The sequence below is a fragment of the Cryptomeria japonica genome, chromosome 11 (genome assembly GCF_030272615.1).
Source record: "Cryptomeria japonica chromosome 11, Sugi_1.0, whole genome shotgun sequence".
NCBI lineage: Eukaryota > Viridiplantae > Streptophyta > Pinopsida > Cupressales > Cupressaceae > Cryptomeria > Cryptomeria japonica.
In genome coordinates this window covers 3,969,650-3,985,613 of record NC_081415.1, presented here as the reverse complement: position 1 = coordinate 3,985,613, position 15,964 = coordinate 3,969,650, and positions in this window count along the sequence as shown.

Genomic DNA, 15,964 nt, shown 5'->3' with positions numbered 1-15,964 from the left:
AGCATGGAAAAAGAAGCCAGAAGAAGTGATTCAAGAAGAATTAGTTTCTACACCTAGTGTGGAAGTCGCTGAACCAACAAACTAAGCTTCAGAAAAGCTTAGGGGGAGAAAACGGTGAAATGTTTCGAACCCATGGATTACACTGGTAAAAGACCTTAATCGGTATGTAATGTTCGGTCCCGGAGACAACTGAGAGGGGGGGGTGAATCAGTTGTCTAATAAATCTAAACCAAAAGCAACTTAAACAACTTTAATGCTTTATACCGGTAAGCTAGTCTTTTATGCCAGTAGATAGTTATATTAGTTAACAGCAATACCGGTAAGGATTAATGCATGAAAAAAAAGAACAAAGTCATCCACAACACATAACACCAAAACTTGTATGTGGAAACCCTATAAGGGGAAAAACCACGATGGGAAACCTTACCCACAATCAGATGATACTACTGCAAATAGTAAGTGTATACAAATGGGGTCTGCACATGTAGAAAGGCCAAGTGCCTAGAGCTCACTACTCAATCACAAATGGGAGTCACACTGACTACAATTGGATGGTTAAATCCAATAAGAATGTACTGCTTAAATTAGCATCTTTCTATGTTGGATTCAGTATCGGTATAGTTCTGATTGTCTTTACAAAAACCTTCCTTCAATCTTCAAATGATGTTTGCATGTATAGCTCTTCTTATTCTCGCATATACCTTCACACAACTCTTTTTTGTATTCCACATCCAATCTTATAAATAAGACCTTGCATTTATATCATAACCTAAGACCAATTCTAGTAGGTCGGCTCTAAAGGATATTACAATAGAATCAATTTACAAATAAATTAATGCCCGATGCAATAACCGATTCAACATGTCGGCTTAATGCGTTTACAATAATAATAAGTCATCTCCATAGTGTGCCATGCTGATCTAGAAAAGATAAGCTTGCTGATGTATAACCTAGACCTATTTGCCCATAATGGCAAATATGCAAATACAACTATGCCAATAAACAAATCTTCAATACAAAGTGTCCAAATGATGTCTTCAACATAACCATGCATTTTCCATGTCATTCCAAGTGCCAGTGAACATTGTATCCTGCCGGTGTACCAGATATCAGTGACTGTGTATGAGTCATCTACTTGCTGGTGAATGTTGTTGATTCTCCAAAGTGTCAGAGTTGATAGTGTTTAGTAGGTGTTGACATCAATGACAAAAACATACCAAAATACCAACAATCTCCCCCTTTGGCATTGATGGCAACACAAGATGGAAAAACCATCAAAGTGCCAAAACAGAAATGCCAAATACCAAAATACCAACAATGATTTGCCAAAAGGAAATTATGACCAGAAATCAAAATTCAGATATGAATAGTCGCTCCTCAGAGTAACAGTCTCTCCCCCTGAGAGTAACATGTGTCTTCCTTGTGTTTTTCCATATATCAATCTCTCCCCCTTTGACATCAAATGCCAAAGTAATAGAAACATTTCTAGATACAAAATACCAACCAATATAGTATACCAACTACTCCCCTTGAGAAGTAGCTTCCTCATCAAAGACCAGAGTAAAAGTTTTCTCTTCTTAATTTTGTTGGTTGACTCCCCTTGAGAAGTAGCTTCCTCATCAAAGACCGGAGTAAAAGTTTTCTCTTGTTAATTCTGTCGGTTGATGACAAATATCAACTTCCTAAGTCTCTACCTATGGGGGTATGACCCCAAGCTGGTCTCTGAGATATTCAAAAGTCTCCTTAGGTAGAGGTTTAGTAAACATATCTACAATCTGCTCTTTTGTATTCACATAAACCAGTTTTATTTCTTTTGCTTCAACATTTTCCCTTAGAAAATTCAGTTTTATAGAAACATGTTTGGTTTTAGAGTGTAATACCAGGTTCTTAGATATATAAATTGTTGTAGTATTATCACAATAGATAGTTATAGGTTCCTTGCAATTTACCTTTATGTCCTTCATCATTTTTTTAAGCCATAATACCCATGTATAGTTTGTTGCTACTGCAACATATTCTGATTCAGCTGTTGATAAAGATGTAGAACTTTGTTTCTTGCTCAACCAAGAAATTAGTCTACTTCCAAGAAAGAATGCTCCACCTATAGTGCTTTTCCTATCATCCACATCTCTTACCTAATTTGCATCTGTGTATGCATATAATTCAAAGTTTTCATATCTAGGATACCATAATCCAAGATTTGTAGTGCCTTGTAAGTACCGAAAAATCCTTTTTACTGCTCATTCATGATTTTCTCTAGGATTACTTTGAAATCTTGAAACAATACATACTGCATTCATGATATCAGGTCTTGTTTGTGTTAAATATAGTAAACTTCCTATCATATATTTATACCTAGTTGGATTAGTAGGTGTAGATTCATCTCTTAGTGATAATTTGTCATTTGTAGTCATAGGTGTGCTTACCGGTTTAGAGTTTTGCATCCCAAATTTCTTTAGTAACTCCTTCAAGTACTTAGATTGACTCAAGAATATACCTTTATCAGTTTGTGGAATCTTCAATCCTAAAAAGAATTTAGCTCTCCAATCATAGACATTTTAAATTCTTGCTGCATTTCAATAGAAAAGTCTTCACATAATCCATCTTCTCCTCCAAAGATTATATCATCAACAAAAACTTCTATAACCAAGATGTCATCATTAGTTACTTTATAATATAAATTGCTATCTGCATTACCTTTAGAAAAACCAATCTTCAAAAGATACTTATCTAACCTTGCATACCAGGCTCTTGGAGCTTGTTTCAATCCATACAAGGCTTTCCTTAACCTGCAAACCATATCTTTGTTTTCTGTCAAAGAAAATCCATCAGGTTGTTCAATGTAAACTTCTTCTTCAAGATCTCCATTCAGAAATGCACATTTAATGTCCATTTGATAAACTTTGTAGTTCTTGTGTGCTGCAAAAGCCAAGAATAATCCGACTGCCTCAATTCTAGCTACCGGTGCAAAGGTTTCATTATAATCAATTCCTTCTTTCTGAAAATATCCCTTACACACTAGTCTTTCTTTATTTCTGATAACCTTACCATCTTCATTAAGTTTGTTTTTGAATACCCATTTTGTTCCAATCACATTTTTGTCTTTAGGTCGAGGAACTAATGTCCAAGTGTTATTCCTCTCAATTCATTCTAATTCTTCTTCCATAACTTTAATCCAGTGTTTATCTTCACATGCCTCGTTAACAGATGATGGTTCAATTTGAGAAATAAGACATACCTCTTCATTTTCCAATCTTCCTCTTGTCATAACTCCTTTATGCTTGTTTCCAATTATCTGATCTTCAAAGTGATTCGGTCTTACATACTGAGGTGTCTTTGTTTGTTGTTGTTCCTCAGTTGCAGTGGAATTTTCAGATGACACCGGTGTAATTGGATCTTCATTCTGTACCGATGGATTTTATACAGATTCATTTGTCATTATTTTTGTTACCGGTTCAAAGTTTGTATACCTTGAAGTTTCTCTGAATTGTTCATCAATCTTTACATTTGTACTCTCAACAATTTTCTGCAATCTTTTGTTAAAACATCTATATGCCTTACTCTTAGATGAATAACCAAGAAATATTCCTTCATCACTTCTAGGATCAAATTTGCCAATATATTCATCTCTTCTAATATAGCATTTACTTCCAAATATTCTAAAATATTTAAGAGTAGGAGTAATACCAAACCATAGTTCATGAGGTGGCTTGCCGGTTTCACCTTTGATGTGAACTTTGTTGAATGTATAGACCGTTGTACTTACAACTTCTCTCCAATATACATGTGGTAGATTTGGTTTAGACAACATGCTTCTGGCTACATCCAAGATAGTTCTATTTTTCCTTTCTACAACTCCATTTTGTTGTGGTGTCTGAGGTGCTAATAGTTGTCTTCTGATTCCATCCACTTCACAAAATGCATTAAATTCCTTAGATGTAAATTCTCCTCCTTGATCTGATCTTAGACATTTGATTTTCTTATTGGTTTCATTTTCTACCATTGCTTTGAACAATTTGAATTTCCCAAGAGCTTCTGATTTTTCTCTGAGACAAGTAACTCAACACATTCTAGAATAGTCATCAATGATTCACATGAAATATCTATCACTTTGTAAGCTTTTAGTTCTAGCTGGACCACATAAATCAATATGAATTAAGTCAAGAGCATTATTAGATTTTTTTGGAATACTTTTGAAGGTAGTTCTAACTTGTTTTCCAAATTGACATTCCTTACATACCGGATTGTGAGGTTTAACAATCTTAGATAAATCTCTAACTGCCTTAGTAGTACTAATCTTCACCATGCAAAAAAAATTTATGTGACAGAGTCTCTTATGCCATAGCCAACTTTCATCAATATGAGCAATCAAGCATATTTTTTCATTGTTATTCAGATGAAAGATGTTACCTCTAGTTTGACTACTGGTTCCAATTTCCAAACCAGTTCTGTTTATAATTTTGCATTTACCATTTTTGAACTGTAATTGAAATCCTTTTTCAACTAATTGACCAACGCTCAAAAGATTATGTTTTAAACCTTCAACATAGTAAACATTGTCAGTATTATGCTTACCATCAAGAGATATTGTACCCTTACCTTTGATCAACCACGCTTTATCATCTCCAAATCTTACTAGACCTCCATTATACTCCTGAAGAGTTAGGAATTTACTCTTATCACCAGTCATATGATGTGAGCATCCTAAATCAATGATCCATTCATCCTTAATTTCAACTCTAGCTACCAAGGCTTGCTCTACTCGTTGAACAGTAGGTGCCAGTTGATCTTCTGTTATAGCAACAAAAACCCATCCATTGTCTACCAGATCCTCATCAAAATCATCAGTGACTCCTTCATCAGCAAGATAACAAGATTTGCCTTTATTTTTCTTGAATTTGTATATCTAATATTCAGGGTTAGGTTTGTATGTCCTTCTAGCTTCTTCTCTTAACCTATCATGTCTATCAGGGCATCTCAAGGCCATATGACCAATCTTATTATAGTTGAAACATTTAAAGGGTGGTTTACTGATGAGGCAGTAAAATAGAAGTTGGTCTTCTTTGAGGTTGGTGGGCTTTTGTTCTCAATGTGCTTCCCAATTCAATCCCTAGGCACAAATGGGATTCTTCTAAACCTTTCTCCTATCTCCTCCTCTCTATTCAACACTGCTTGCACCCTATTGTATTGGATATCACTTCTCCTTACCTTCCATGCTAAGGCATTCAAGTCTGAAATGAGGTCCTCTTGAGTGTCACCAAAAATGAACAAGTTTGGTTGTCCAACTGGCTGAATCTCCTCTCTTCCAGGAATGGGCAACTGTTGGAGAACCATGGTTTACCTAACCTTGTTTGCACATTTAAGAATTTCAATCATATTAATGTATTGACTAAGAATCTAGACAGGCCTACAAAGTGTGATGACCGTTCTTCACCTTTCAAGAATGAAAATTTCCAAGTTGGGTGCAAAGAGTGTTATTCTACTCAAGGCAACTTCTAGGTTCAAATGGTCATTTTGATCAAATGACTTAATGCAATGCTGAGGAGCTTGTAGTATGGTGTCTCAGGTCTTAACTTATCAGTTTTGATGATTTGAAACCATCACTTACTCCTCCTTCCTTACCGATTTCATGAAATTGTCAAATTTGCTCCAAAGAGGCTACTAGAATTAGCCCTAGTTTTTAGTGAAATTTGTTCACCCTACTCAATCTGTTAAACTTCATGGAAAACCCTTGGAGATGTGGTCATTTGATGATGAAAGCTCAAGGATTTTTGCTATGGCAAGTACTGTATGGACTGTTTGAGGACTGTCCCACAAAATAGGCACTTTTCAAGGATTTTAAGAGTTTTAGTGAGGGTTTGCAAATTAAAGGTCTCCTCCATGATGCTAGACCCAAGTTAAATGTTCAAACCTTATTATAACATCTACACAACACTCCCAAGGATTCAAACCTTAAATTAGAATGCTGTCATTACATCAAACAAATACCATGCTGCTGCATTTACACAAAAATAATAGTCTAGAGGACTAGGACAACAATGTTTTTAATATTTTGCATGCATTTTCAACATTTGTAAACCAAATACAATGGAAGTATATCAAATATGGATGCAACCAAGACTTGACAAAAGTTATAACTCTCTACAAGACAAATAGGAAAGGATTCTTTATGACTGTTACTCATACACCCGCCATCACTGCATTTTGACAGTCTAAAAATTGATTGCAACTTTCTTTCTTGTTTAAATAACTTCTTCACTCTATCCTTAGCCTACAAAAAGGTGTTAATGGCAAGGTAAAATAGTACATATATCCTCTTCAAGGATCTTATAAGTTTGAACACTCAAAACAATGCCACAAAACATGACAGCCTTATAAGACTGTGACAAAGAAATACACTTTTCTAGGATCCTTATTTAGGTCCTTTACAATCAAATGGTGTACCTTGTCTTCTTAACATTGAAAACACTTACAAATACATTCCCATGATGCATAAAGAAGGAATCCATCATTCCATACTGTCCAATTAGGGAGGTTGGCAATGAGATTTCAACAATGAAACAATGACACACTGTTTTACAATCTGATTACACCTTTTCTTCCATCCAACCAAGTCATGAGAGAGACAAGGATGAAAAAATGCAATTATGACTCTTACCAACTTGATTCTTCTTCCACATTTCAAAGTACAGTGCTATGAACAGCAAAGTACCATTCACACAACATTAAGAATACCCAAGCCAAGTTGATCACTTCACATACTTGCCATGGGTTTACAAACACTTGTGCATTGCTAGAAAAGGAAAATAAATGTATGATACAATATGTACAGAGGATCCAACAAATTTCCTCAAAGCCATGGGTGAAGAGACTTTGAAGAAATCAGTTGGACCATGAATGATCTTCCATTGGAACCACAAAATAATGCTTCTCTTAAGAGCACTCCAAACAAAACCTATTCTAAATCACTACTCAAACATCAAAGGAGATTAAACCAATTAAAAATAGGAGTAGTATGGACTCATGGAGCCATGGTACGGACTGTACTCTCAAAAGTGCAGAAAACTAGTTAAAACTCACAAAACAAGAGCAAAAACAAGTATTTCTCTTAGTTTTCCAACATGAACCATACATAAAATGATGGGAACATGGTTTTTATACATGTGCCAACTTATTGAAGCCTTTTTATGGATAGGTACAGGCTGGAACTAACCTAAACCACCAAAAGTCACTTTTTTGCACTTTTTGACAACTTTTGACAACTTTTGTTGCTCAAAAAGTTGCATTTTGACTCCCGGTGAGTTGGAACTCAAACCAATGACTCAAAATAATTAGAAACACTAAATAAACATGCTCCAATGCATTTCAAGGCTTTACAACATCAAAAATTCAAAAATGCTCATTTGGACCCAAAATTGACAGTTTTTGGCCCACTGAGAAAAAAAACAAAAATCTTGGAAACTCTTAAACACAAATGAGTTCCAAACCTTATTACACCACAAAAAAAACCTATTAAACCTACTAGAAGCATAAAATAAACACACATGCTTAATTTGCAATAAAATGCTATACCTGCTAGGATTTGAGAATTCAGGTGCTCAGGTGCTCCTGCACCATTTACCTTCATACTTACTTCCAATTGGACCTTTAGGCATTTTTATTGCAAATAGTGCTTCAAGATCTTCAAGTTCTTCATTTTCTCTCCTTCTTTCTTCAAGTTCTCTTGCGTAAAAGGCTTTCCAATCAGACTTGTCAAATGATTGTGCAGATGATGTTGATGCCTTAAAAGCTAAGTCTGTTTTTATAGTGGCAACGGGACCAAATTCTTCTATTTCAAAGGCTGAAAGTTTTCCAATCAATATATCCCTAGTTACTAATGTGTTAGGCATTGTTCTTAGTTCATTTATAGTTGTAACTTTCATTTTATATGCCGGTGGCAATCCTCTTAAAACTTTTGAAACAATTTCATCTTCACTTAAGGTTCCTCCACAACATTTAATACCCAAAACAATTTCATTAACTCTTTCCATAAAAGCATAAATTCTTTCATCTTCATCCATTTTTAGATTTTCATACCTGACCTGGAAGCTTTCAAGTTTTGCAATTTTGACTGTGGAGTCTCCTTCATTCAGTGTTTCCAAATGATCCCAAATAGCTTTAGCAGTGGACCTATCTAATAGTCCCATGATTTGCTGATTTGATAATGTGTTGAAAAGTCCTTCTCTTGCCTTGCAATAATTTTCTTCATCTTTAGTCAGATTTGGTGGATTAGGCTGACTTGTAGTAGGAGCAAAGTAGTCATTTTTTGTAACCTCCCAGATATCCTTTCCAATGCAATTCAGATGTGTCACCATCTTGATCTTCCATATTCCATAGTTGGTTCCATCAAGTTTAGGACTGTCCTTCCTGAAATAGTTGCTAGACATTGGATCTCCTCAAGATGTTAAACTTCTGCAAAGAGAGGACTAAGCTCTGATACCAATTGTTAGGTCCCAAAGACAACTAAGAGGGGGGGGTGAATCAGTTGTCTAATAAATTTAAACCAAAAGCAACTTAAACAACTTTAATGCTTTATACTAGTAAGCCAATCTTTTATGCCGGTAGACAATTATATCAGTTAATAGCAATACCGGTAAGGATTAATGCATGAAACAAAAAGAACAAAGTCATCCACAACACATAACACCAAAACTTGTACGTGGAAACCTTGTAAGGGGAAAAACCATGGTGGGAAACCTTACCCACAATTAGATGATACTACTATAGATAGTAAGTGTATACAAATGGGGTCTGCACATGTAGAAATGCCAAGTGCCTAGAGCTCACTGCTCAATCACAAATGGGAGTCACACTGACTACAATTGGATGGTTAAATCCAATAAGAATGTACTGCTTAAATTAGCATCTTTCTATGCTAGATTCAATACTGGTATAGTTCTGATTGTCTTTACAAAAACCATCCTTCAATCTTCAAATGATGTCTGCATGTATAGCTCTACTTATTCTCGCATATACCTTCACAAAACTCTTTTTTTCGCATTGCACATCCGATCTTACAAATAAGACCTTGCATTTATATCATAACCTAAGACCAATTTTAGTAGGTCGGCTCTAAAGGATATTACAATAAAATCAATTTACAAATAAATTAATGCCCGATGCAATAACCGATTCAACATGTCGGCTTAATGCATTTACAATAATAATAAGTCATCTCCATAGCGTGCCATGCTGATCTGGAAAAGATAAGCTTGCCGATGTATAACCTGGACCTATTTGCTGGTAATGGCAAATATGCAAATACAACTATGCCAATAAACAAATCTCCAATACAAAGTGTCGAAATGATGTCTTCGACATAACCATGTGTTTTCCATGTCATTCCAAGTGGCGGTGAATATTGTATCTTGCCGGTGTACTAGATATCAGTGACTGTGTTTGAGTCATTTGCTTGCTGGTGAATGTTGTTGATTCTCCAAAGTGTTAGAGTTGATAGAGTTTAGTAGGTGTTGACATCAATGACAAAACCATACCAAAATACCAACATGTAATACCTGTCTTATTGGCAGAAGACCACAAATGGTAAAAGAAAAATTAGGGTTTACACCCTAATAGTGGAGCATTTATTATAGTAGGTGAACAATTCGTTTAAAAGAAATTTTCAAGTCATTTTTCACTTATCAGTTTGCGAGCGAAGAAGTTTTCAAGTGTAGAGTGACAAAAGGTGAATTGTCTTGCGATTTGGAGAGATTTCAAAACCTGAAGGAGAATCAGAAGATAATATCAATTGGTCAAGTGAAGAACACCAAGCGGTAGTCTAGCAACCGAAGAAGTGTGTGGTGAAGCAGAATTCACAAGCCCTAAATTTTGACTTACGAAGGTATTTCTTGATTTTTTCTATTTATCATGGCTTCTGCATCGCACTCTAGTTCTAGTGCACCCGTTGATTCAATAGATTTCATCCCACGGAAGGCAAAATATAACACCCTATCCCAAATACATGCCGGTGTCATAGTCGAGGAAGGTATTTCAGATTATATTGACTATTAAATTGAAGACCTAGGATCTCTTGTGAACCATTCTTAGTTAAGCTTATTCTATGGGAAGGACAAGAAGATTAAACTGGAATACAACATCTTGGAAAGGAAGAAGCTTCACAATGCTATCTATTTCCTTGAAGAATTTGTTAGATTTTGCCAAGAACAAGAGGCAATGGAAAGCACAAATAAGAGAGAACAAAATAGATGATAGAAATAAACTCTATTCTATCAAGAGAAAATATTGATCAACTGGATCATGAATTGATACATACAATGAATATGAGCCTGCTTATATAGGCAAGGCTATATGGATATGTGAGCACACAAGCATGACATGTGGCTCAATAAGAAACAAGGGTAGGTAGGAAATAGGTGTGGGTAGGTAGGAGAAACAATATAATATTCCACATAAGGTGGATCACCCACTGAATGTGGAGTGTAACAACAAGATAAGTCCACAAAAGGTGAAAATTCTCCTACACACATTATCCCAATGTGGCACAAACACCCAAGTGTCTCATACCCAAACTACTATGAAATGCATTTCCTAAGTAAACTTAAGTAAGGTGTAATAATATCCATGATGAATAATTATTTACACCAACACCCCCCTTAAGTGCAACTTAGGAGAATGCACTAAAGTCTACAATGCAACTAAGCAATGAAAGATGGGTCTTGGCTACGAGGCCATGTTAGGTACCCATGTACAAATGAAAATGCATGAAAACAATGCAATGAAATCTCTCACAAAGTGGGGAAAGAGAGAAAAACCCAATGGGAAAAAACCCTCCCCCAAAAGAGAGATGAAAGATATACAAGAGAACTCTCATAGAAGAATGTGAGGAATAAAACCCCATGTGAGGAAAAAGTCCCCCCATATGAGAGAAGAAGAAGAGAGACTAGGAAGCCCCCCCTCAATGTGGAATCTGTACCAATGATAGAAGCTCGAAGATAAATGAAGAAACTGCTCCATGAACATCAAACAACATTCCTCCCCTTAGGAAGAAACAAAACCAAAGGTGTATCCATGAAGTCTCCCCAATCATGAAGGGAAGATGTATGAAAAAAACTCATGATGAAAGGAATCTTTGAAAACTGCTTAAGTGTCCCCATGTCGATGCTGAAAGATACCCCCTCCAAAGGTGGTAAACTGTACCATATTGCTGAAAAAGGCACTCCAAGATCTAGTGGAGATGGATGTAGAACATGTCCCAAAGACTCACATGTCTCCTCAAAAATAAAGAGGCCTTCTCCAAGTGTTGTACAAAAGTATCCACAATCATGTCAACCTCTAAAGATTGATCATGTAGAGAATGCACAAGAGGGTCAGAGTGATCCCTCACAACAATCAAAGAAGGATCATCTTCATCAAAGAGAAGATGAATGTCATCAATGGTATCTCCCAAATCTATAATGTAGGACTCCACAAACAAACCTGCAATATCTGTCAAGTAGGCATCCCAATCAATTGAAGCTGGAAGACATGAAATATCCTGTTGCACTGAATCATAAGAAGGCAAAATTGTCACACTAGCTACATCATCAGGTGCAATAGGTGGTGTGATATCAATAGAAGGAGATGAAATGCAAGGCTCAAGAATGGGGTCACATGCGAGAATCCCCAAGTTCAAATGCCCAAAGTTCTCCTCAAAATCTGAGTCATCAACATAGGAAGAATCAACCTCATCAATAGGACCAAAATATGAAAAAGAGTACAACCGAGATGCATGATCAACCACCCCAGTCGCAATGATAGCTCCACTCTCCAAGTCTCTAATGATAACTAAATCAGGTGTGAACTCCATAGTTTTCCTAGTTGCCCCATGTGTGATTTGATAGATGGAAAGAAGATTATTTGTCAAGTAGGGTACACACAACACATCATTGAAGGAGTTATCCCCTATGGAAATAGATCCTTTCCCAATCACATCCATGTATGTATGATTTCCCATCAAAATCTGTGGCATGTGGCAAGGCTCAAATGTAGAAAACATAGACTGCAAAGATGCCATATGATGAGAAGCCCTTGAATCTAGAAGCCATCTCCCTTAATCATGACTTGTAGCAGCACAGAGAGCTTGTCCCTTTCCTTTATCTATCCCAAAAGAGTGATCCTTTCCTTTATCCTTGGAAGAAGAAGCTGATGTAGACATTCTAGAAGGTAGGTTGATTCTATTCTTCTCAAGAGGATTCTTCAACTCATTAATATCCTTCTTATAATAATGATGTTCATCATGTCTTGACTTCTTGCAATATCCACAAAAAAGATTGTCCTTATATGATTTCCTCTTAGGTGAGAATGGTGAATCACCTTGTTGTGGAGAGGAAGATTGTGCTCCATCTTCTTGTGTTTTTGACTTAGGTTGCTTTTGATTCTTGCCTTTTCCTTGATTACTTTGATTCCCTTTATTAGCCACCAAAGCTTGTGACTTTGAAGATTTGAAAATCCCTATCGTGGTCAAATTAGATTGGTCAAGTATCAACATCTCCATGAATGAATCAAATGAGGGAGAAGTGTATGAGGAACCTTGAGCTAACCTATGGGTGTCAAAGCTAAATACAAAGGTTGCATACTCTAAAGGAAGCTTGTCCAACAAGTTATAAACCAATTGAGCATCCTTTTTGTCAATTCCACAATCCTTTAGCTTTGCTCTTAGCTCAGTTGCTTTTGTGACATAATCTTGGATTGTATCAAAATCCTTGGGATCCAAAGTTGTGAGTTCACTATCAAGCTTGTAGCCCTTAATCTCATCAACTTGACCATACAATTTCTTAAAAATATCCCAAGCCTCTTTAATTGTTGTACACTTATCAATGTGAAAAATAAGGTCATTTGATACATACTTTCTAAGAGTTCCAAGTGCCATAGCATTCTTAGTAAGCCATTCAATTTGAGCATTAGGATTAGCCTTAGGATCAGGTAGTGCTATTATTGTTTCATTTACATAATGAATGAGTCCTTTTTCCATTAGTTTACTCCATGCCTTAATCTTCCATGATGCATAATTATGAGTTAAAAGTGGAAATTTAGGAGAACCCATAGCACCAAAAATGAAAAAACACAAGATAGAGAGAGGCACAATCACACAAGACACCCCCCCAAAATACACAATCAAGAAACCCCCCCCCCCCCCCCCCCCCAAATGGTGATTTTGGCACTTTATACTTAGTGCATATACAATGGGCCACTTGCAAAACAAGGAAAAGTGGACTTCTGATTTCAATTTACAACTTCTAAAAATGAGATCTAAGAGACTTCAACAAATACTTCTAGTGATCTAAACTGAGATCCAAGAAAAATGCAAGTACCCAATATGCCAAAAATGGCTAAATACTGAAAGTACAATTTCTACTTAAAATCACTGCAAACAAATAGCAGATTATGAAAGTAGATGAAAAAATATGCACTTTAAAAAAACATGGGATTTGAAAAGGAGTCCATATGAGTCCAAATGAAGCCTCCAAAGTTGTAAAAATCAGGATTTCATGATTTCTGAAAAACATAAACATCCTACACCATTTTATAGATCATAAAATTCTACCCCAAAATTAAAAAAAATTGCTCGAAAAAACAAGTCCAGATGAGTGAGATATCGCTATTTGAAAATTGCTTACAAAATTATAATTTCTGGAAACTTTCCGCCGTGGCTTCAAACTTCAAATGCCTCTAGATTTCGCCTCTGAGGTCCAATTTGGATGAAACAAAAGGCAAAACAGACTTTCTTGGATCTTCTCAATCCAGTGGTGACCTCATATTTGACCCAACAAGCTCCAATAAAAACCTACAATAGAAAGCTCCAAAATACAAACCACAAATAGCATCAAATTTCTCTCAATTGACAAACCAATGACACTCTAATGGCTCTGATACCATGTTAGATTTTTCCAATATCAAGAGGTAATGGAAAGCAAAAATAAAAGAGAACAAAATAGATGATAGAAATAAACTGTACTCTATCAAGAGAAAATACTGATCAATTGGATCATGAATCGATACATACAATGAATATGAGCTTGCTTATATAGGCAAGGCTATATGGATATGTGAGCACACAAACATGACATGTGGCTCAATAAGAAACAAGGGTAGGTAGGAAATAGGTGTGGGTAGGTAGGAGAAACAATATAATATTCCACATGAGGTGGATCACCCACTGAATGTGGAGGGTAACAACAAGATAAGTCCACAAAAGGTGGAAATTCTCCTACACACACTATCCCAATGTGGCACAAACACCCAAGTGTCTCATACCCAAACTACTATGATATGCATTTTGTAAGTAAACTTAAGTAAGGTGTAATAATATCCATGATGAATAATTATTTACACCAACATAATTTATAGATGATCACATCCGCATCATTCTAAGCAGAGTGCATGGTGATGAAATGTATTTAGAGCGGACACATGACATCACACCGGAAGCTCTTCATGTTGTCACTAGTTTCTGTAATGTCCATGAAGTGCTAGCCCTAAGAAAGATCATCAAGACCAAAATGACCAATCTCACTAGTTCTGTGAGTGACCAATGGGGAATGACCATCAATGCCATCAAGGATGATCTGGTCAAGTATGCCTGCATGGTGATAGGTTACCGGACATTTTATGCTAGCAGGATCAACTCTGTCTCTGTTGCAGTGGTAAATGCTACCTACAGGATGATCAAAGAAGATGCCTCATTTGACTTATGCACCTGTATGCAAAGGCAACTTCTGGTGAGCCTGAAGTCAATTAAACATGACAATGCCTTGAAATTTAAATTTGGGCAACTATTGGTCAGATTATTCTTCTGCTTCCAAGGCTACTTCCCAGGAGTCAGTGATATTCAGTGGTCTGCTGACCAACTAGTTACAAAGCAAATCACATAAAGTCTTGAGGTAGTTGGAACCAGTTATCTAGAAGTTCTGAAAAAATACTTTGATGAGTTCAGATGAAAAATGAGCCAAAGGGTGAGAATATCGGGTGATATTGTCAAGAAGTATGAAGAAGATATCTGCTTCACCATCAAAGTTGATGAGGGCATAATGGAGGCGGTTGAGCCTAGAAAGGAAGAAGTTGAGCCTATGGGCTATGAGGTGATGTATGACATGATAGACAGGTATACCTCTACCCTACTTGCCTCACCGCTTGATCCTAAGAAGAAGAGAACCGACACCTATCTGGTTTCTTGATTTTCGGTATACCTCTACCCTAATTGCCTCACTGCTTGATCTTAAGAAGAAGGAGAACCGGTCACTGATCAAATGGACCCCAGTGATGTTGATGCCTTGAATGGTGAAAATGCTACTCTAAATACACCAACAGAAGTGGCAGGACAAGAGAAATAGGAAGAAGAAGAGAAGAAGCAACAGGAAAAAGAAAAGAGGAAACGGGTAGAAGAAGAGAAGAAGCAACATGAAGAAGAAATGAGGAAACAAGTAGAAGAAGAAAAGAAGCAACAGGAAGAAGAGAAGAGAAAAGAGGAAAAAAAGAGAAAAGAAGAGGAGAATAAGAAACAAGAGGAGGAGAAGAAGAAGAAGGATGAAGAAGAAGAGAAGTGGAAAGAAGAAGAGAAGAAGGAAGAAGAGAAAAGAAGGATAGAAGCAGAGGAGCAAAAGAAGGCAGAAGAGGACAAGCTAAGAACCAAAGAGAAAGAGGAAGCGACACAGAGCACATAAGTGGAGACGCCAAAGGCAACCAGTAGTCAACCCAAACCGGCTGACATTACCAGTCCCATTGACCTCCAATCTGAAAATGAATCAGAGCTGCTACAAAGCATTAAGCTTGCCCAAGAATGACTAGAAGTGATAAGGAGGAAGAAGGAGCAAGACGTGATTCAAACTATGGTGGAAACTCTTACCAGTTTGATACCCGGTACCAACCTCCCTAGTATCGATTCCTCTCTGGCCCAACTGAAACTCTTATGCACAGTTATGGAGGACCA